Raw genomic sequence first — 21,423 nt, 5'->3', positions numbered from 1 at the left:
AATTGGCTGACCACATGATCAACACAGGTTATCACAGCTGGTTCCAAGGGTGGAACGCTACAAAACTAACATTTTAAATCTCAGAAGAGGCTGAACATGCAGCTGTAAGGCCCCTGTTGGCTTGGGGGCCCATTACATTTGCCTAGTTTACCTTTACTAAGAAACAGTGCTGCTGGATATATGTCAGATGGAAGCATTAAATAGTAATAGACAACATGAGCTACATTAGAAATTAAAAGAAAAGTGAGGACATATAATAAAAATGTCTGCAATATAAAGTAACACTGAAAAACTACATTATTAAGATACACTGAGTAACATTAACCTGGTAAGAATAAGATCTCAAAATCAGCCATGAGGCAGAGCTCGTTGCTGCAACATGTTGCAGCCTGTGCTGCAACTGAACAGGAAATGGTAAATGGCATATACTTGTATGGCATAACTCGTGGTTTTTGATCTGTTACTAATTTAACCAGTAATCTCTGTAATCACATGAATGACCAGTTTGGTAGGATGGTAGATGAGTTCAGATGGTTTCTCGGTGTTTGACATTCAATAATTTCTATTGTTAAGGGTTTAAAATGAGGAAAAGAAACCCTGTATTATTAACAGCAAGTCCCTGGAAAAACTCACTATTTATATCACTCAAATGAATCGGGGCAACTGCAGTCAGTCGACTCGTGTCCTCCAAATCCTCTACCGACGTAAATAACATTTCCTCTGGATTAATCAGCCTCCTCTCTACATGATCCTCTATGAATGAACATGTCATTTTGGTTTCTGCGTGGTGGAAACGTGACGTCTCTAATGTGAATATTCTCTAAATGTTAATGAGGAACTCATATTTAAACTTCCTTCACTTTAAAAAGGGGCGGAGACCTCAGAGAACTCTAAGTTTCCTGAAGAAGACCTGCTCCAGACCAGGTTTTGTTCACAGACTCAGTTGCCATAGTGATTGATTCTGAGTTAACTTTAACCCGCTTCTTGGAAACGGGCTTGGTTTCACCCACTTTCACGGGTTTGAGTTATCTCTCTTTCTGAAACCAAAAACTCAGAGTTTTGGTGAATTTGGAGTTCACGAACTCAGGGTTCCAACAAAAGCTGCTTCTTGGAACGGGCCCATGGTCCTGACCTTCTGCCTCTGACCCTGTTTACTCTGATTGCCTGTCGCCTGCCCCTGATCCTCGCCTGACTCTGACTACTCTACTCTCTCGTCTCGGATGATCCCATGCCCGTGTATGACCTCTGCCTGTCTGACCCTGCTTTAGTTTTGTGGACTTTTAGCTCCAATAAATAACCTGCTGCACGTGGAACCAGCTGTCTGCCTGTTTGTGACACAGAGGAGAAACAAGCAGCAGATTATAAAAGCTAGGACTGCTGCCATAACCGTTCTACAAGCTCAGGGTTGATTAGAGGATTTTTCTAACTAAAACTGAGTTATTCAGAAACTGAAATCACATTCCTGTCATATGATTGTTTGCTGCAGGCGGTTGGTGTGGAGATGTTCAGACCAGATCAGCAAGCTCTGACAGCTTCAGGATGACAGTTTCTCAGTTGTTTTTGTCAAACTGTCAGAAGACAAATGTTGCAGAGCAGGTCAAGGATTGAAATGGAGGTGAAGGAACAGGAACTCTGATGAGAGTCTGCAGACAGAACCAAGCTGTTCTTCTGAGGATGGATGAAGAACTTTTCACAGTTTTAAGGTTCAAGCATGTTAAAGTGAAACAGAACCTACAGTGTTTATTAGGCTGACTATTAAATAGTTACTCTCACCAAACTTTGTGTACTGACAGCCCATGATAAAAACCCGTTGAAAAGGAAAATTCAGACTTTGAACAAACAGCTAAAGCCTATCAGGTCGTATTTGTTCCATAAATTTGAGAAAAAAAGTCAGTTTTCAGATCAAAATTTCCCAAATTACAAATGAAATGTTCAGTCGTCAAACTAAACTTTCAAATTAAAAGTATTGAATTTTTTTCTTCTGCTTTGAAAATATAGTTTTGTGTTTGCAACATAAATGTTCTCAGATGCATCGCCTGTCATCTCACTTTCTTCTCATCTTTGATTATGAGTTTTTGAGTTTATAAATGTTAGTTTAGTGGGACATATGTGCAACCAACCAATCACAGACAAGGGGTTCATGCTAATTGATCTAAATTTTAAATAATCCTTCCGAGTCTCTCTGAGTCAACGTTTCTATGGCAACTACTGTCGCCAAATAGAATTAGGTTTGTTAGATGTCCACAGAGATATTCAGATTATGAGTATTCGGAAAGTTATTATGACTGACCAACAGCTGTTTATTTCTTAATAGCAGTCTATGGGATTGTTTGGAACATGAGGGGGAGGAGTCACTTAGTCCAGTTCTCTTATAAAATCAATATTTGGGACAAAATAAAAAATGACCTAATCTGAATTCCACCTACACCCACAATCCCTAGCTCCTTCAATAATCAGCTTTTTACCTGAACTATTGAGACGACTGCTTCCTCTCCAGACTCTAGTCTATTTGTGGACCTGGGGCCCGTTTCAAGAAGCAGGTTCAACAAATTTAGAGTTCAAACCTGAACTTAGAGTCACTTTCAGAAGAGCTGAAAATGTTTGATTCAATCAAATTGAAGTTTTTGGAGCCAGAATCAGGTGCGAGCGTCGTGACCATTAAAAGCCCTAATCAATGGAGCAAAGACAGCACGGTTCACCATGGCAACGGGAACAAACAGCTGAGTTTCATACTTCCGGCGACGGAAATTGATAAGTTCCTGCAAGCAAATGCCAACTGTGAGCGCATTTTCCATAAGAAAAGCAACACAGCTGCAGCGGTAGAACAGAGAGAAAATATCTGCAGTTATTTGAATCATTTCAAATAATGAATAAATAATGTCAGGAAGGTTATTTTGTCTCTTGTTGAGTAAGGAATGGTTTTTGATCTGTTACTAATTTAACCAGTAATCTCTGTGATCGCATGAATGACCCCCCCCCACCTACACACACGGATATCACTGCACGCTAAAAAGAAACTGTAGCTGCCTGGCATTCATTCATTCATTCATCTTCTTGGCCGCTTCTTCCCTTTCGGGGTTGTGGGGGTGCCGGAGCCTATCCCGGCTACTGATGGACGAAGGTATTTAATTTGAATTCTCAAGACTTAAAAAATATTCGCAGAATTCTTTTTTTAAGCCTAAGAACACTTTCCGTAGCCGGGAGTCGAACTCAAGCCTATGCAGGGGGAAGCAGCGTTGCTGACAACAGAGCTATTATTTGTCGCAAGTGCTAGACAGTAGATGACTTCAAAGGCTTTCTCGGTGTTTGACATTCAATAATTTCTATTGTTAAGGGTTTAAAATGAGGAAAAGAAACCCTGTATTATTAACAGCAAGTCCCTGGAAAAACTCACTATTTATATCACTCAAATGAATCGGGGCAACTGCAGTCAGTCGACTCGTGTCCTCCAAATCCTCTACCGACGTAAATAACATTTCCTCTGGATTAATCAGCCTCCTCTCTACATGATCCTCTATGAATGAACATGTCATTCTGGTTTCTGAGTGGTGGAAACGTGACGTCTCTAACGTGAATGTTCTCTAAATGTTAATGAGGAACTCATATTTGAACATCTTTCACTTTAAAAAGGGGCGGAGACCGCAGAGAACTCTAAGTTTCCTGAAGAAGACCTGCTCCAGACCAGGTTTCGTTCACAGACTCAGTTACCATAGTGATTGATTCTGAGTTAACCTTAACCCGCATCTTGAAACGGGCTTGGTTTCGCCCACTTTCACGGGTTTGAGTTATCTCTCTTTCTGGAACCGAAAACTCAGAGTTTTACTGAATTTCGAGTTCATGAACACCAACAAAACCTGCTTCAAGAAACGGGCCCCAGTTAAACCGGTTCTTTACGTCACTGAGGTTTTAGACTCTTATAAAAGAGAGAAAGAACAGATTGACTGACATAGCAGAAATGAAAAACATTGAGGAGCAGCTTCTTCTCTCCTGAAGACTCTCCTGCAGATCCAGACTGAGAGGAAGAGGAGCTGAGATTAGTTCAGCAGGTGAGAATCTGATCAGACTGAGTTGTATTTCTGACCAGGATTATTTAACATCAGAACATTTAAACTTCAGCAGGAGTTTAAAGCTCACAGTTCAAAACTGTTCAGTCACGGATTTGTTCATTATCTAAAGTGATAAAGTTGATGTTTAAGAAGTTCCTGCTGTGTCTGCAGCTCTGAGTGAGCAGAGTTTGGATTGAACTGCTTCAATCAGGTTTCAGGAATGTTTGTTCCATCAGATGATGGTTTGCATACTGAGCAGATCAGTTTTGTTCAGCCTGATCAAACTGTTGTGAACAAGAATGAAGTCAGAACCAGACTGTGATCAGCTGTTAACACTGTCACCTCATGATCTGAACCAGGTTCTGTACTTCAGATCTAAACAATAATTTAAATATGAAAAAGAAAATGAGCAGATATTTGATCAATAATTTGACATGTGAATTCAAATCACTAAAATGGGTGTGTAGCAGCCATGATCCTGTTCATTTATGATTCCTTTTTTGTCATCTGATGAGGAGAGACATCAATAGGTAAACCTGTCACCTGGGATTGTGTTGTTGTTGTGTTGGTTCAGAGAGGTACATGACCCCGGGATTTTGTTGATCGCTTTAGTTGCCCTTTGTTTGGAACGATCTTTGCTTTTGATTGACATATCTTGTGTTATCAGTGTCTATGATGAAGGTAAATAAATCAAGACACAGCCAGAGGACTTTTTCTTCATCTTTTTTAGAGCGTGTTCCAAACAAGGTCCTGCTGCTGCCTCTCTAGCTGCTCATAAGTCCACAGTCACTACAAGGTGATTACCAAACAGAACCGAAAGTGTCAAACTAAAACCAGAGAACCCACATTTCTGTCCTCTGACTGATGCAGTCTTTTGGTGTGGGGGTGTACAGACAGGATCAGCTGGTTCTGACAGTTTGAGGATGTCCCTGCTTCATTTGATCGAACTGTCAGATGTTTAAAGGTTATAGAAACTTCAAGTTGTAGTTTCACATTTTCAAAGTATTTAACAGAATTGTTCTCTCAGTTGAAAGTTGCTGTTGTGTAACCTGTGTGATGGTCTTGTGTTCATTTGGTTTATTCTGTCACAGATAGCCCTCACAATGTCACTGGTGTTGGAATGTTCTGTTGGTTTCTCGTGTTGTGATTTGAAGTTCCTATGATTGAAGTATCTTACTTTCCTGCATTTGGATCTTTGGTGTTTTGCTGTGACAATCAGTTAGTTTTGGAGTTTGTTTTCTCCAATAATTACAGTTTTTAGTCAAAGAGCTTTAACTAGTGGTGAAGAAACCAAATCTTTCTGAACCAAAATGAATCAAATTGTGTTGAAATAGTTCAAGGTTGTGATGCAACATTGAAAACTAGTGACATCTATTGGCCAGATTACAAAATTGCATCAGAAAAAAAGATCCGTGTGTAATGAAAGCATGAAAACATCATTATGGGTTTTAAGTCACGTGTAGCAATAAAACTTTTAGGATTTACAAAATCTGTTTCTTTCATAAATATTCATAATGAAGTTGTGTCTCATTTGAACATTTCGTGTATAAAATATTGTAAAGCAAACAATATTTCCTGTGTGTAATGTATGCACACAACAAATACTGCAAATACTACTATTTATATGACAAAATATTAGATTTTTAAATCAATGTCTGTTTGCAAATCTCAGTAAATGAAATGTTCCAAACTGACTTATGATTTTCACCCTGTTTATAAAAGAGTGTAGCCATAGCAACAATGCAAGCAGGATCTCCTGGCTCTTCTTAGAGAATCGTCTCTTTCAGCTCGACTCTCTAAAAAGAGCTGACTCTTCTGGCTCCCAGTCAGCTCCTCAGATTATTTTGTTGCTTTAATTAATTTATTATAAACAATATTATAAAATCATGCACAAACTGAATTGTTAATAATAAAAAAGTGTTTTTCTATATGTTTGATAATGTGTTTATTCACTGCAAATAAAAGGAAAAAAAAAACACAAATTATAAAATACAAAAAACTACAATTCAATTTACAACCATGAACTTTTTAAATCATATTAGTATCAATCTGGTTTTAGGACAAACCACAGCACAGAGACAGCCCTGGTTAAAATAGTAAATGATATTAGATGTAACCTTGACTGTCAGAAACTCTCAGTCCTGGTACTGCTGGATCTGACTGCAGCATTTAATACAGTAGATCACAATATTTTACTCTGTAGGCTGAGAGGTTTGGGCATCTCTGGTACTGTTCTGAAGTGGTTTTATTCCTATCTCACAGATCGTAGATTTTATGTAAGTATGGATACATGCTCTTCAAAGGTTTTTGACATCAATTGTGGGGTCCCCCAAGGCTCAATTTTAGGTCCATTACTTTTTAATTTATATATGCTGCCACTTGGGGACATCATCAGGAGACATGGCGTCTGTTTTCACAGCTATGCTGATGATACACAACTTTACATTGCTGTGTCTCCTGATGATGAAGAGTCGGTCAACGTTCTTTTAAGTTGTATTTTAGACATTAAGTCATGGAGAGAACTTTTTACAGCTCAACCAGGACAAAACAGAGGTTTTAGTGATCGGTTCTGAAGACAAGAGAGAGTTTGTTTTATCTAAATTAAAAAACTATAAAACTTCTCAATGCATGAGAAACCTGGGTGTGATTTTCGACTCTGAGTTTAATTTTATTCCACAAATTAAAAACATAACAAAAACAGAATTTTATCATCTTAAAAATATTGCCAGAGTCTGCCCATTCCTCTCTCTTGCCAGCACAGAGCTGCTAATCCATGCTTTTATTTCAAGTAGACTAGATTATTGTAATTCCCTGCTCTCTGGTCTTCCCAGAAAAAGGATATCAAACCTTCAGCTATTACAAAACTCAGCTGCCCGCGTGCTGACGAGGACCAGGGGGCGGGAACACATTACACCGATTTTAAAATCGGTGCATTGGCTCCCTGTGAAATTCAGAATTGATTTTAAAATTCTTTTATTGGTATATAAATGTTTTTACGGTATTGGGCCCTCTTATTTATCTAATATGATTTTAAGGTATGAGCCCTCGCGAAGCCTGAGGTCCTCTGGAACAGGCCTTCTGGTTGTACCAAAAGTTAGAACTAAAACATACGGCGAGGCCTCATTCAGTTATTATGGACCTCGCCTGTGGAACAGCCTCCCAGAGAGCCTGAGGGCCGCAGAGACTGTTCATGTTTTTAAAGGGAGGCTCAAGACCTACCTTTTTTAACCTGGCTTTTAGTTGATTTGATATTTTCTTTTATCCTCTACTTTTTTTTATGTATGTATATATATATATATATATATATATATATCTTTTTTTACTTGTCTTTTTATTTATGTTTTTCTTTTACTTTTATTTTATTTATTTATTCATTTTAATCTATTTTACTCCTTTTACATTTTTAAGTCCAGTGTCTTCCTCTGAGGGATCCTCCACATCAGTGATTGACCTCTCTCAGTGAACAGGGTCGCTGCAGTGGGATCTCCCGGGTCTGGCTCTTTGCTTGGATCTGGGGGTCCTGTGGTAGCGTACTCTGTGAACTTGATTGGGGGGTCACTGGTGTGGACAAGTCCCAAAAATATTGTTTCCTCACTGCAGTACAAAGCCAGATTTCTAGATTTATGCTTTACATCCTTTTAGTATTTATTTATTCATTCATTTATTTATTTATTTATTTTTTCTTTCATGGTGTGCCGATATGTCGATGTATGTTTGTGTTTGTGCGTGTGTGAGGAAGGGTGGGGCTTGTGGGTATTATCTTTTGTTTTTAAAATATTATTTTTTATGTTAAGCTCTTCGAATGAAATTAATTTTTTTTTAAAAGTGCTATACAAAAAAAGTTTGATTTGATTTGATTTGATTTGATTTCACCTTTAAACAAATCAAAGGTGAAACAACACAAAAACACAGCAACCACAACACAAAACAAAAAATAAAATTTACAAAACAATAAGAGAAAAAAAGAAACAATCCCAATAAAAGTTGTCATTTAAAATATCCAAGTGTCTCAGCTTCAGTCAGTGATGATCTGCTTCAGTTTCAAGATTCTCTCAGTTCTCAGGTGCAGTTTTTTCTGGAACCGGTTCTAGATTATAAAATACTTTTCTTGCAGACTCCAAGATTTCAAAAAGGGAAATGTTTGTTTTCCTGATGACTCTGATTGTCTTAACTTTATATTTCTGCAGAGATGTTTCTTCCTGTTGCACCTGTCTGTCTTTCTTTGTCTCTCTTCCTCATGATTGTTTCGTGAGCGGATGAAACCAGCGTGCACTATTGTGCTTTGATGTTAGGAGACACTTCATGAAGACTGCAACAGACTTTTACATGTTGGTATGATCAGTGTTGGGAATCTTACTTTAATAAAGTAATTATTATAGTTACTAGTTACATCGTCCAAAAAGTAATTGTGCTAGTAACTAAGTTACTGTATCTTAAAGTCATTAGTAACTCGGCTGTGAGTTTTAGAGAGAGTGAGAGACAGGTTATTTCCCACACACCTGCTGATGAGCTCTGTGAAGATCCTTCATACGTTTGTCCAACAGAGTGATAATTTATCTTCTTATTAGCAAATGATGGACCGGACAGGCAGAACCGGACCAGAGGAAACAACAGATGAACCCGTTCTGGACTGGAGTTTTTTCTGGGAGTTTCATTTGTTGATCCTGAAGTTTAGAAGAGACTATTAAAACGAAAACCTTTTTTTTTTTTTTTTACCACACTTACTTTAAATGCTGACATTATTCAGGTTGATGTTGAATTCTGTCCTAGGCCACACAGTTTTTGTTTAGGTTAGGATCAAGAAACCCCGGATGAAGGGAAGGCAAGGGCGGAGTGGTTAATCGGGAGTGTCTGGAGGATTCCCGGTGGGCCGCTTCATTCATGGGCCGATCAGTCGCCGTCATGGAAAAAATATTCACGTTAGATTATGAATGAATCTTTGTAGCAGTGTTTGTCCGTCCATTTAAGAGACGACACCGTCATTTTTGGAGCTACAATTTAGCATAAATACCCCTTTAAAATCTGACAGTTGGTTGAGTCCACCAGAGTGCACTTTACCAACATGTCTGGGCCGGACCATTGACGTGAATAAGGCTATTTAGACTGTTTATGGGCCGGACAGCGGCCGCGGGCCAGACAGATGATTATTGAGTAAACATGGGTAGAAAACAATAGTGGTTATGGGAACAAGTGGTACGGGTGGCTGCGCGGGGCGTGAATTCAAAGGAGCCACCAGCTCAGCTTCGTGGTGAAAAAAAGTCACTGTTTTTCTATTATCTGTTATATCTAAGCCGACAGGGCACGTGAACCTTTTGTCAAAATGCCTAAAAACATAGTGGAGCAGGTTCAGCGCGTACACAGAGTCACTTTCTCTGCTGTTTCTCCGCAGTGGGGAGGGGCGGGGGTCCTTGCGCGCTCTCTCCACCTGCTCCATAGATGAGAACACGCGGGAGGCAGAGGGGCCACGAGCGGATACACACCTGGACAAAATTGTTAGTACCTCTCAGTTAAAGAAGGACAAACCCACAATTCTCACTGAAATCACTCGAAACTTACAAAAGTAACAATTAATAAAAATGTATTGAAAATTAAACAATCAAAATCAGCCATCACTCTTGAATTGTTAATTAACATAATTGTTTAAAAAAACAAACTAATGAAACAGGCCTGGACAAAAATGATGGTACCTCTATAAAAGATTGAGAACTGTTTGACCAGAGTGACATGATTAACTCAGGTGTGTCCTTTAATTGACATCACAGGTGTTTCCAAACTCACAATCAGTCAGTCTACCTATGCAATATGGAAGTTTTTTAGTTCCATCAGACTCTGAATTTTTTTTTTACCTGTGAATTTTTTTAACCCCTGAATTTTTATTTGTAATTTTTTAACCTCTGATTTTTTTCTAAGCAAAGATGCCCAGACTTCCCTCTCCCCGGCCACTTCCTCCAGCTCTTCTGTGGGGACCCCGAGGCGTTCCCAGGCAAGCCGAGAAACATAGTCTCTTCAGCGTGTCCTGGGTCTTCCCCGGGGCCTTCGCCCAGTGGGACATGCCCGGAACACCTCACCAGGGAGGCGTCCAGGAGGCATCCGGATCAGATGCCCGAACCACCTCAACTGGCTCCTCTCGATGTGGAGGAGAAGCGGCTCTACTCCGAGCTCTCTCCGGGTGACCGAGCTCCTCACCCTATCTCTAAGGGAGCGCCCAGACACCCTGCGGAGAAAACTCATTTCAGCCGCTTGTAGTCGGGATCTCGTTCTTTCAGTCACGACCCAGAGCTCATGACCATAGGTGAGTACTGGAACGAAGATTGACCGGTAAATTGAGGGCTTTGCTTTCAAGCTCAGCTCCCTTTTCACCACAACGGACCAGTACAGCAACCGCTTAACAGCGGATGCAGCTCCAATCCGCCTGTCAATCTCACGCTCCGATCTTCCCTCACTCGTGAACAAGACTCCAAGATATTTGAACTCCTCCACCTGAGACAGAAGCACTCCACCCACCGAGAGAGGGCAAACTACCTTTCTCCGGTCGAGGACCATGGCCTCAGACTTAGCAGTGCTGACCCTCATCCCAGCCGCTTCACACTCGGCTGCAAACTGCTTCAATGCATCCTGGAGGTCCCGGTTTGATGGAGCCAACAGAACAACATCCTCTGCAAAGAGCAGAGATGAAATCCTGTGGTCCCCAAACCAGATCCCCTCCGGCCCCTGGCTGCGCCTACAAATTCTGTCCATAAAAACTATGAACAGAACCGGTGATAAAGGGCAGCCCTGCCGGAGTCCAACATGCACCGGAAATAGGTCTGACTTACTGCCGGCCATGCGAACCAAGCTCCTGCTCCGGTTGTACAGAGACCGGACAGCCCTGAGTAAGGCTCCCCGGACCCCATACTCCCAGAGCACCCTCCACAGGACACCACGGGGAACACGGTCGAACGGCTTCTCCAAATCCACAAAACAAATATGGACGAGCGAACTCCCACGAACCCTCCAGCACCCTGGAGAGGGTGTAGAGCTGGTCCACTGTTCCACGACGAGGACGGGAACTGCACTGTTGTTCTTGAATCTGAGGTTCGACTATCGGACGGACTCTCCTCTCCAGTACCCTGGCATAGACTTCCCCAGGGAGGCTGAGGAGTGTGATTCCCTGGTAGTTGGAACAAACCCTCCGGTCCCCCTTCTTGAAAAGGGGAACCACCACCCCAGTCTGCCAGTCCAGTGATACGGTTCCTGTTTGCCACGCAATGCTGCAGAGACGTGTCAACCAAGACACTTTCACAACATCCAGAGACTTGAGGTACTCAGGGCGAACCTCATCCACCCCTGGAGCCTTGCCACTGAGGACCTTTTCGACTACCTCAATGACCTCAGCTTGGGTGATGGACAGTTCCACCCCAGTGTCCTCAGCCTCTGCTTCCTCAACGGAAGGCGTGTCAGCAGGGTTGAGGAGATCCTCAAAATATTCTTTCCACCGCTCGACAATGTCCCCAGTTGAGGTCAGCAGATCTCCACCTGCACTGAAAACGGTGCCTGCAGAAAACTGCTTTCCCCTCCTGGGGCGCCGGATGGTTTGCTAGAATCTCTTTGAGGCCAACCGATAGTCCTTCTCCATGGCCTCACTAAACTCCTCCCAGGACCGAGTTTTTGCCTCCAACACAGCCCGGCCCGCAGCTCGCTTAAACTGCCGGTACCTATCAGCTGCCTCTGGAGTCCCACAAGCCAGCCAGGCCTGACAGGAGTCCTTCTTTAGGTTGACGGCATCCCTTACTTGCGGTGTCCACCACCGGGTTCGGGGGTTGCCACCACGACAGGCACCAGAGACCTTGCGACCGCAGCTCCGGAAAGCAGCAGAAACAATAGAGGTGGAGAACATGGTCCACTCGGACTCTATGTCACCAACCTCCCTCGATGCCTGCTTCAAGTTTTCCCGGAAGTGGGAGTTAAAGACCTCCCTGACAGAGGGCTAGCCAGATGTTCCCACTAGACCCTCACTGTACGTTTAGGTCTGCTGAGTCTTTCCGGCCTCCTCCCCCGCCAGCGAATTCAACTCACCACCAGGTAGTGATCAGTGGACAGCTCTGCCCCTCTCTTTACCCGAGTGTCCAAAACACATGGCCGGAGATCGCCTGAAATGACTACAAAGTCGATCATCGATCTCCTACCTAGGGTGTCCTCATGCCAGGTGTACTGATGGACATCTTTGTGTTCGAACATGGTGTTTGTTATGGACAAACTATGACGTGCACAGAAGTCCAACAACAAACTAACAACAACTAACTATTATTGGATTTTAATTCAAATAGTATTAAGTTTAGTGCAGAATGTAAGTTATGTTAGAATGGCACACATAGCACGTGATAATAATAGCAAATAATAGAGAATCGACGTATTTTTAGCATATCAAGGATATGTTGGATTAATTTGCAAATTATAATTATAATTATTCTCCCAAACTTCCTTACAGTAGGGGAGCAGTATGTTAAATATTCTGTGATTACTAGCCAGCCTGGCAATAGGCCTGTCTAAAGAGGAATGTTTTAAGCTTAACTTTGAAAGTAGACACTGTGCTAGCCTCTCTGACATGTGCTGGGGGCTTGGTGTCAGAAAGTTCTACCTCCAACTCTACTTTTAGAAATTCTAGGAACTACAAGAATTCTTGCATTTTGTGAGCAAAGTGTTCTGTTTGGTAGACAATGGACTATGAGATCTTTAATATAGGATGGGGCCACACCATTCAGAGCCTTATAAGTTAACAGAAGGATTTTGAACTTGATCCTGGATTCAACTGGTAGCCAGTGGAGAGAGGCTAACACAGGAGTGATGTATTCTCTTCTATTAGTTCCTGCTAACAATCTTGCTGCTGCATTCTGAACAAGCTGATAACTTTTTAAAAATGTTTAAGGCACACTGCTAGGAAAGAGTTAGAGTATTCAGGTCTAGATGTAACAATTGCATGGATGAGTTTTTCAGCATCACTTTTAGATAGCATATTTCTAATCCTAGCTATATTGCGTAGGTGAAAAAAATCATTTCAGAAACACTGCTCTAGTCAGTCAGTCAACATGTGGTTTCTTTAGTCGTCTGTATCTGCTGAATGCTCATTGACATTATTTTATTTATTTATTAGGGGTGTGCCAAAATACCAATATTGCAGTATATCGCGATATTTCGTCCTGTGGTCGATTCTCGATGGGTTCTTACCAAGTATCGATATTATATTTTCATTTGAAGAGGCTGTAGCGCTGAGCGTCTGAGTCGCGCGGTGGAACTGTTGAGTAGATGGGCACGCTGCGTCGGACTTTTAATGGCGACGCCTGCGCTCATTCGGGAGAAGCACTGGCGGGATACAGGATCTGTAGCGCATGTGTGAAGCATGCCTACCTGTCAGCATTTATCCTCCATCTGTAGCAGATCCAGTCGGTAAGAAGTGACTTTGTCTGAGCGCTAGAAAGACAGCGATCACTTACTTCCTGTTTGCTGTGGGAACTGGGCGCGCGCTTCGCAGTTGTTTGTGTGTACTTCAGGTACCGGTCGGAATTTTCGTTTTCATAGACTTTAATGTTTAACCTGCTGGTGTACGGTGTAACTTTGGTAAATGTATAATGCGACGTTTTCAAACAATGTAATTACTTTTTGCTAATGTTAATTTAAAGTAATTCTTAAATTAAAAAAAAAGCAGGATTTGATGTATGAACTTAAATTTAAATGTAATTAAAATAAAGTACATGATTTCACTGTAAAATTAGGGAGGTTGCTAATTAATTGGAGCACTTGAAATTATATTTATTGTGTGTGTTTTAAGGTTTTTACCTATTGACTGCTGACTGACCAAATGGAAAAATGATAAAGATTGAAAAATAATCTCAAGTGACAGTCTGAGTATATCTGCCTTCATTTTTGGATGCTCAGCCCTTTTCAAGTGATGGAAAAGTGCACAAAAAATTAGGTCAATTTTGAGAGAGGCTGTAAAACATTGTATTGATCATCCTTTGGTGAGATGTTCTTTTGGAGGTAGATAGCTGTCGCCACTTGAATTATTTAATTTCTGTTCTGTTGTTTACAACAATTCTGCACTAAGTAGTGGCACTGCTGATCATGTTTACTATTGTTAACACTGAATTTGACAGATAATTCCAATTCAGTTGTTGTCAATGGTTGTCAAAGACATAGTATCAGTGATTTCAGCAATGTTGCACAAAAGTGTCTGAAATTTGTTGCACAAAATAACAAAAGTTGTTTATTATGATTGTGTTTAAGCTAAAAAAAAACATAAATGGGGATACATTTTCCCAAAAAAAAAACATGTTCTTCTATATAATGCTAGTTATTAGAGAGGATTTTTACCAATTATAGCAGTATCGCGATATTATCGCTATCATGAGCCATACATCGCGTATCGTATCGTGAGGTACCCAGTGATTCCCAGCCCTATTATTTATTATTGATAGATTTTTTAATTGATTTTTTAAATGTATTTATTTAATTCACTCTTTTGTGTTAAAAATAAAGATATTTGAGAACATTGGGATGTTTTATCAGCGTTTTTCTTGTGGAAATCCTGATGCGGCCCGGCCTCACCCAGACTTGCCTCCAGCAGCCCCCGGCTAAATTGAGTTCGAGACCCCTGCTCTACACTGTCTACCTAACACTGATGTCACACCAGTGTCAATATTTGGCTGGCTATCGATGTGCTCTTAGATTGACAAGTTCTTCTAGTGAGACAGAAAAAGCAAGTTTTTTCCATCAAATCTTTTTCCACTGAATTTCTGGAATGAATTTCATCAACAAATTAAGGGTTAAAAAAATGAGAGTTAAAATTAAAAGGTTTAAAAAGAAATAGAATCTGATGGAACAGAAAAACTTCCATATATCTGAACAACTGAACCTTAACGGCCTCCATAGCTGAGCATTATGGGATTTAAACAGAGAGCTGGAGACAAATATAGAGCAGTGATGAAAATCATCAAAATTTGGTTGAATGAATGTAAGTTCATTGAAACAACTTTTATCATGATACACATTGCTTCTCCCACTTTTTTTTCTCCAAACAATCTACATGTCATAAACACCTTTCAGTCCATCTTCTTAGCTGACATATTGAAGGATGCCTCCACCGCACCAAAGTAGCAAGTAAAAAGTGTTGTACCTCCCATTGATACATTGATACTATAAAGATTACATAATTGAACCATCCTGACAAAGGTTGCGAAACTACAGGACTTGCATGTGTCTTTCTCTCATTGCTTTACTTTGACCTCGTAATTCCCGGCCAATGACTGAAGAGATATTAAGTCACATGCTTTTGTTTACAAGCTTTGGTCTGGGACAGAAAACTCCCCTTGACAGTTGCCTGAATAAACTCGTCATCCAAGTTGTAGTTCTGTGATTTGGTTTGTGCAAAGCTGCTTCTTTTTAGGAAGTTGTTTACTTCAGTTCCTAATGACTCTGGTATTTTAACAGGGCAAAGGTCATCACCCCTTCTCCCTTCCATTTATCTTGATTGAAACATCCCTTCTTATCAGGGCAAGTCAGGCCGTTGAACTGAAAAACAAACTTACAAGGATGACTTGGAACAGTCAAGGCATAAACATTGCAAAGCATCTGTGTGATAACTTATTTACATTATAACAACACATACAGAAACTCATGACACGGACTAGTTTTACTTGGGTCTGTGACAGGCATAGAGCGAAACTACTATTTGTTTTCACCAGCAGTGGCACAGTCGGCTTCTCTCCGCAGCTCTCTTTGCTCTGATAGGGCAGAAGCCAACAATCATAACTTTACAGTTATTAATTAAACCTTTTTTTCCAGAAAATAAATTCAGTCAACTCTAAAAACTGGAATATATTGAACTTTGTACAAACAAAAATATTTGGTAGCCATTTGAAAAAATAAAAATAAACAGACAAAAACAGCATGCTAAATAATCCACAAATGATATAAAGATTACAAGATGTTCGGCAAAATGTGGTTTGCCCTCTGGAGCTCTCTTTGCTCAGAAAGGGTGGGGGTGTATAGTTGTAATGTGGCGGACAGACGAGGCTGAGGCGTGCGGATCCACGTGCAACCAGTTTATTTTGGGTGAAGGCAGAACTAAGGTAACGGGGAAAAAACACTGAGAGAGAGTTCATACAGGGGTTGGGTAAAGGTAACGCTTCACGGTGAGGAGTGGGGAGAAGGCAGGCTAAATAGTGGAGGACTGATGGGCAAATGAAAAACAGGTGCTGGTGAGGACGGGTGAGGGAAGCTCCAGGTGAGGACTGAGGAAGGGGTGAGGTGAGAGCTCCCTCTGGTGACAGAGGAGGGGAGCTCCAGGCTCATCATGACAATAGTGTTGTGGAAAAATGTTGAATCCGATGGAAGAGCAGACACATCTTAAGATTAACACAAGTGTTTAATAACAAAACTCAGAAAAATACATGCGGTGCACAGAGGCATGTAGGGAAGACTCTGTCATAGAGTGTTCCGACAAACTGACAAGACTTAAGCCTTTTATAGGACTGGTCAAACCTTCTCCAAACAATGCTGCATATCACATGTTCTGACCCCCTTGGCTGTTAATCATCTCAGAGTCATCTGCTTCCTGCATTAGTCTCAGGATCAATTTGTTATCTGTGTCTTAACAGAATCAGCATTTATCTCGGGGTCAGCAGAAGCCTCTGCTTCCTGCATTTGTCTCGGTGTCAACGTGCTATCAATGTCTTAACATCAAACACTCCCTACGTTGGAATTCTAACGAACTGAAGGCTGTTTTAGGCATGTATTCAGAAGGATGTTTTAAAATGCCCACTAGGCTCATTCAAAGGTTACAGCTTCATTGAAAGGTTACATATAAGAGTGAAATGGAATTAAAATTAAATCAAAAATATTCTCTTACAATTCCTCCCTTTTGGTTCTATGAACCAACCTTAGCAATAAGAAATATTTTTGAACTTGAACACAATTAACATCACACATAATCACAGTCGGATTCATATTCAGATGAGTCTGAATGATTCAGGGTGACATTGAGTTTACAAGAAAGGGCAGAGGAGTCTTGAGCCAAAGATTTGTAAAAGAGTTGAGGAACATGTTGAGAAAAGACGTTAATTAATTTAACTAACAGGGCTCTAATGCATGGGGTACAACAACAACCACAAAGGATGAGAATGGACGAAAAGACAGCCAAACCCATAAAAAATGATGCTACTAAAGCCTTGTATTTACCAAACATATTCATTCAAGAATCTCACATAGACGTATCCGCACCAGAATGTTCCTTCATCTTGTCACTGAGAGTTCTGAGGCCATCAACTGCCTGGGTGAGTTTTCCCATAGGAGCAAACATCGCCATGCTCAGCGAGGAGCATATGTGTTGCAGAGCGGACAGGGCAGGAGGCAAGGATACAGGAACTGATCTTAACACGTCGTTTTGAGTGGTTATGAGTCCGAGTGACGCTTGGGGTTGTGGGGGGAAGGTCTCGTTGGCAGAATCATTAGGGGAAGGGGAGTAGAGCTCTCAGGGGTCATCCAAATTCTCTGAATGGATGCCAGGGGCGGGGATTCTTCATTGTAAGACTGAAGGGTGTTGGAACTTGGCTCGCTACTGTTGCAGTGGGACGCCTTTTCACTCCACACGTCTCTCCCTGGGAGGATGTAGCCGGACAGGCCAGCTGGCTGTTCAGGAACTGCACTCAGAGCCGGGTGCTGGTCCGGTGGTGGAACTCTCCTGCAGTGCTACGTGTGGATCCACATAGCCCTCTCAGCGACCTTCACTGTCTGTGTGGAGAGGAGGATCCGGTAGGGCCCCGCCCAGCGCCAATGGTTCCACCTGTGCCCTCTGAAGCTTTTCACCAGAACAAAGTCACCAGGGCTGACCATCAGCACCATTGTCTTAACCCCACCCTGCCCTTTGTACGCATGCGCAAGTGCATTAATAAAGGAGGAAAAGTTTTAATAAAAGAAGAATAACTTTAGGCCAAGAGAGGCCAGTTTTTTCACAATACTTAGTTAGCTTGTTCTTCAGAGATCCACTCTCCACTGCTAACTGAATGATAAGGACATGTTAAACAGTTCAACCCCCGGTGGTTCTAATGATCCCTAGATGACATTGAGTTCTACCTCAAGAAATATTCAGATGCCACCATTAAATATAAGATTTATCTTATCAAACTTTCTTCGAGCCATGAGGTAATCCACTTCACTGAAAGACAGCCAGTTGTAGACCAGATCAAAATCAGCAGAGACTGAAGAAAGGAGCCCATTCTGAAATAGGTCCATTGCAACCAGCTTAAGCTGTACAAACACCCTGTAGAACTTGATGGGTTCAACCAAACCCAACCAAACTGAACCACAGAAGGTTCCAATTTTGGTGGTGCATCAGTTCACAGACAAACTGATCACCACCTTCAATACCTTAGAGTCAGATTGTACAACTTTTGTGCTCATCTATATCATCTTAAGGAGTAAAATATCTAGCTTCACAGATAAAAATCAGTGTGTGCAGATCCATTTGATTTTTATTTTTGTGCTCTCTTTGTAATCACAGTTTTACTAATTCCACTGACTAGCCAACTAAGTCTCTTCTTGTGTTTCCAACATCACATGAAGGTGTAGTCCTCCAATAACAACCGGCATGGCTCTCTGTGTGGTCAGAACTTGGCTTTTGAGCTCATTGATTCTCCTGCTGATGAGTCTGCCGGATCCAAAAGTTGCTAAAACAGGTCTAGAGTCAGGAGGTTTGGTGGAAAAGCAACTAGAATTGCTGATCACAAATTGTCGCTGGCACACCCAAAAGACCCCTGCGAGATTCCGTTCTGATGCAGTTTACAAAAAGAATATACAGACGGCATCTCAACTTGCATCTTGGGCTGCCATGGGTCGGACTTCTGAGGACGTCTCCCACCCAGAGACTGACATCCCTCACCTGTTGACTCAGCTGCAAAATCTCACCATAAATCAGTCAGAGCAGAGTGGTACAGACCGCAGAAAGAAGCGTTTCATGAAGGACATTTTCAACAGTTCAAATATCATATATCATGTTAAACAGTTAAAATACCATATATCATTCCCCCATTTGACGCATGGATCAGCCCATGCGTCAGTTTAGAAAGACATGGTTAAATATCACGGCAAAACCAGCCAACAAGTGTATGCAGCTTCATCCTGCAAACAGAGGTGCACGTCCAGAGAGGAAGTCAGCAGGAAACTGCTGAGGACCTGTGAAAAAGAGAACACAAACACACGAGAACACGTATGTCATAAAGCTGCTGATTCTGCTGCAGCGTCACCACGAGCGTCTCCTGTAGAGACGGGATCAGAAGTGTTAGGGTTATGTTGAGACATGATTTTCATCCTGAAAAGCAGCACATAGCCTTCACCCTAACTGCTGAAGAATGTAATTACGGTCTGAGGTTCACTTCCCCCACCTCAGCTGCTCTTATCTGTTAGACATCAGGTCTGTGAACAATAGGATCCGTAAACCCACTTAATGGTTAACCAGGCTTTGAAAAGGCAGAGTAACAAAAAAAAAACAAAGATCAATTAAAAGCAATTAAATCAAAAAATCAATTAGCAGTTAACAGTGCATTCGCACACAACCACCTGTGAGGAGAGCAAAAAGACATTCAAAAGTTCACATTCAATCGTATGATGGAAAATAAACTTTCGAATTTCAAGAAACCACGGTGGATCCACAGAGCCCTGAAACCGTGAACAACCCTAAAGGCGCAACAAGAACAGTTGGAAACAGTGACGGACTGTTCAGATGCAAGATAGCACGCACGAGCGACCGCGACAAGATCAGCTTCCTGTGCATAGTGATGAGAGGGCAGAGGCGCGATCTCTGCTGTCTTATGAACTGTGCAGACGGCTTAACCACAGATACAGGGTCACACAAAGCAGATCCAACGGCATAAAACACTGGGTCTGGATCCGTAGCGGTTGGTCATTGAGGTCAGGTTAGGGCGCACAGTCAGGGGTAGTCCAGCAGTGCAGTCATGAGAGAGACTCTCGTCAGGTGTGGGGAGGAACAGCTGGATTTAACACCGAATTCCTTTTAACAGATATTCGGCTGCTCGAGCAAACATGAGTGATACCTGAGAGCTGGGGGAGGGCAGTGCTGGGGTCTGCAGGTCAAAGGGCCAGGGACATCAGAGCGCTCTGGAATGTCATCAGAGGACAGGAGCAGGGGGGGTCTGGGCAGTTGACATCAGAGATTGCATGAACTGACCTAAGGACAAAGAACATTTAATTTTGAGGCAGAAAGTGAGAAATAAACTATACTACCAGGGATTTTTGCCAATCTGTGGCTTTGTTGCAGCCTTTATCCAGAGTCCCAGGTCTCTCCACCGATCAGAATGGATTTTAATAGGGAGATGTGTGGGTCACTGTTCTGGATCAGAAAAACTCAGATTGAGTGGATGTTAGTAAGACAGACAAAGTGCAGCATGTCACGGACCAAATAAGGCTGCAGGCAGACAGATAATCATTTTAGCACAGAAAAACTTCTCCTCATAAGAGTGGTCTTCTGCTTTTCCCTCCAGGGGTTGCCACAGCTAATCAGTTTCCTCCATCTAAGCCTGTCTTCGCCATCCTCCACTCTAACACAAGCCACCTTCACGTTTTCATTCATCAACCCTTCAAAGTATTCTTTCCATCTTTCCATTACACCACTGACACCTGTCACCACATTACCATTCCTATCCTTGATCACCCTAACCTGCTGCATGTCCTTCCCATCTCGATCTCTCTGCCTTGCTAGTTTGTACAGGTCAGTCTCTCCCTCCTTACTACCCAACCTAGCATATAAATAATCATAAGCTCTTTGTTTGGCCTTTGACACCTCTACTTTCACCTTTCCTTCTTTCTTTCTTTCATTTTGTTTGTTTCCTTTTGTGAAGCAGCAGGAACATCAAAAACACAAAATCAAATAGAGGATATCACACAGACCCACAACTTCAAGGATGAAAAGGAGCAGATGGAAGAACAATGTTCTTATTTTGTGTCTGCCCCTGCTAAATCAAAATACTTGTATATATAAGCAAATATGCTTAGTACAGATGGCCCCGCCATTGGCCATTCACAAGCAAAACAATATAATCAAAGAAACAAATAGAAAATTAATAAAAAGTTAACTTAGAAGATGAAATCAGCTATTTTTGACATAACTTTTCAATTCCATTCTCCTAAACATATTCCTAAATTGAAGAATATTTGTCAAACCATTTTTTGTAAGTTCCAAAGTTTAACACCAATAAAAGAAAAAACACAATTGTTTGAAAGTGGTGCGAACAACTGGGTACCTTACACCGCATGCATCTCCCTGTACTCCTGTCTACTCTCCTCAGTCTTCTCAGTGGCACACTTCTTCAGTGTGAGACTCAGTGTGGGA

At 41.6% G+C, this 21,423-nt stretch overlaps 1 protein-coding gene across 1 annotated transcript in view; it reads left to right on the top strand.

The window, feature by feature from the left end:
* The first annotated feature begins 3,959 nt into the window (after positions 1-3,959).
* Positions 3,960-21,423, top strand: part of LOC112140930 (NACHT, LRR and PYD domains-containing protein 12-like) — a 96,792-nt gene continuing 79,328 nt past the window's right edge. Inside the window, exon 1 of the mRNA XM_024263950.2 lies at positions 3,960-4,046. The gene's annotated coding sequence lies outside the window, so the exon portion shown is untranslated. The remainder of the gene's footprint in view (positions 4,047-21,423) is intronic.

This window comes from Oryzias melastigma, unplaced genomic scaffold, assembly GCF_002922805.2.
Source record: "Oryzias melastigma strain HK-1 unplaced genomic scaffold, ASM292280v2 sc00301, whole genome shotgun sequence".
In the NCBI taxonomy this organism is placed as follows: Eukaryota; Metazoa; Chordata; class Actinopteri; order Beloniformes; family Adrianichthyidae; genus Oryzias; species Oryzias melastigma.
This window is presented reverse-complemented; position numbering and strand designations above follow the sequence as displayed.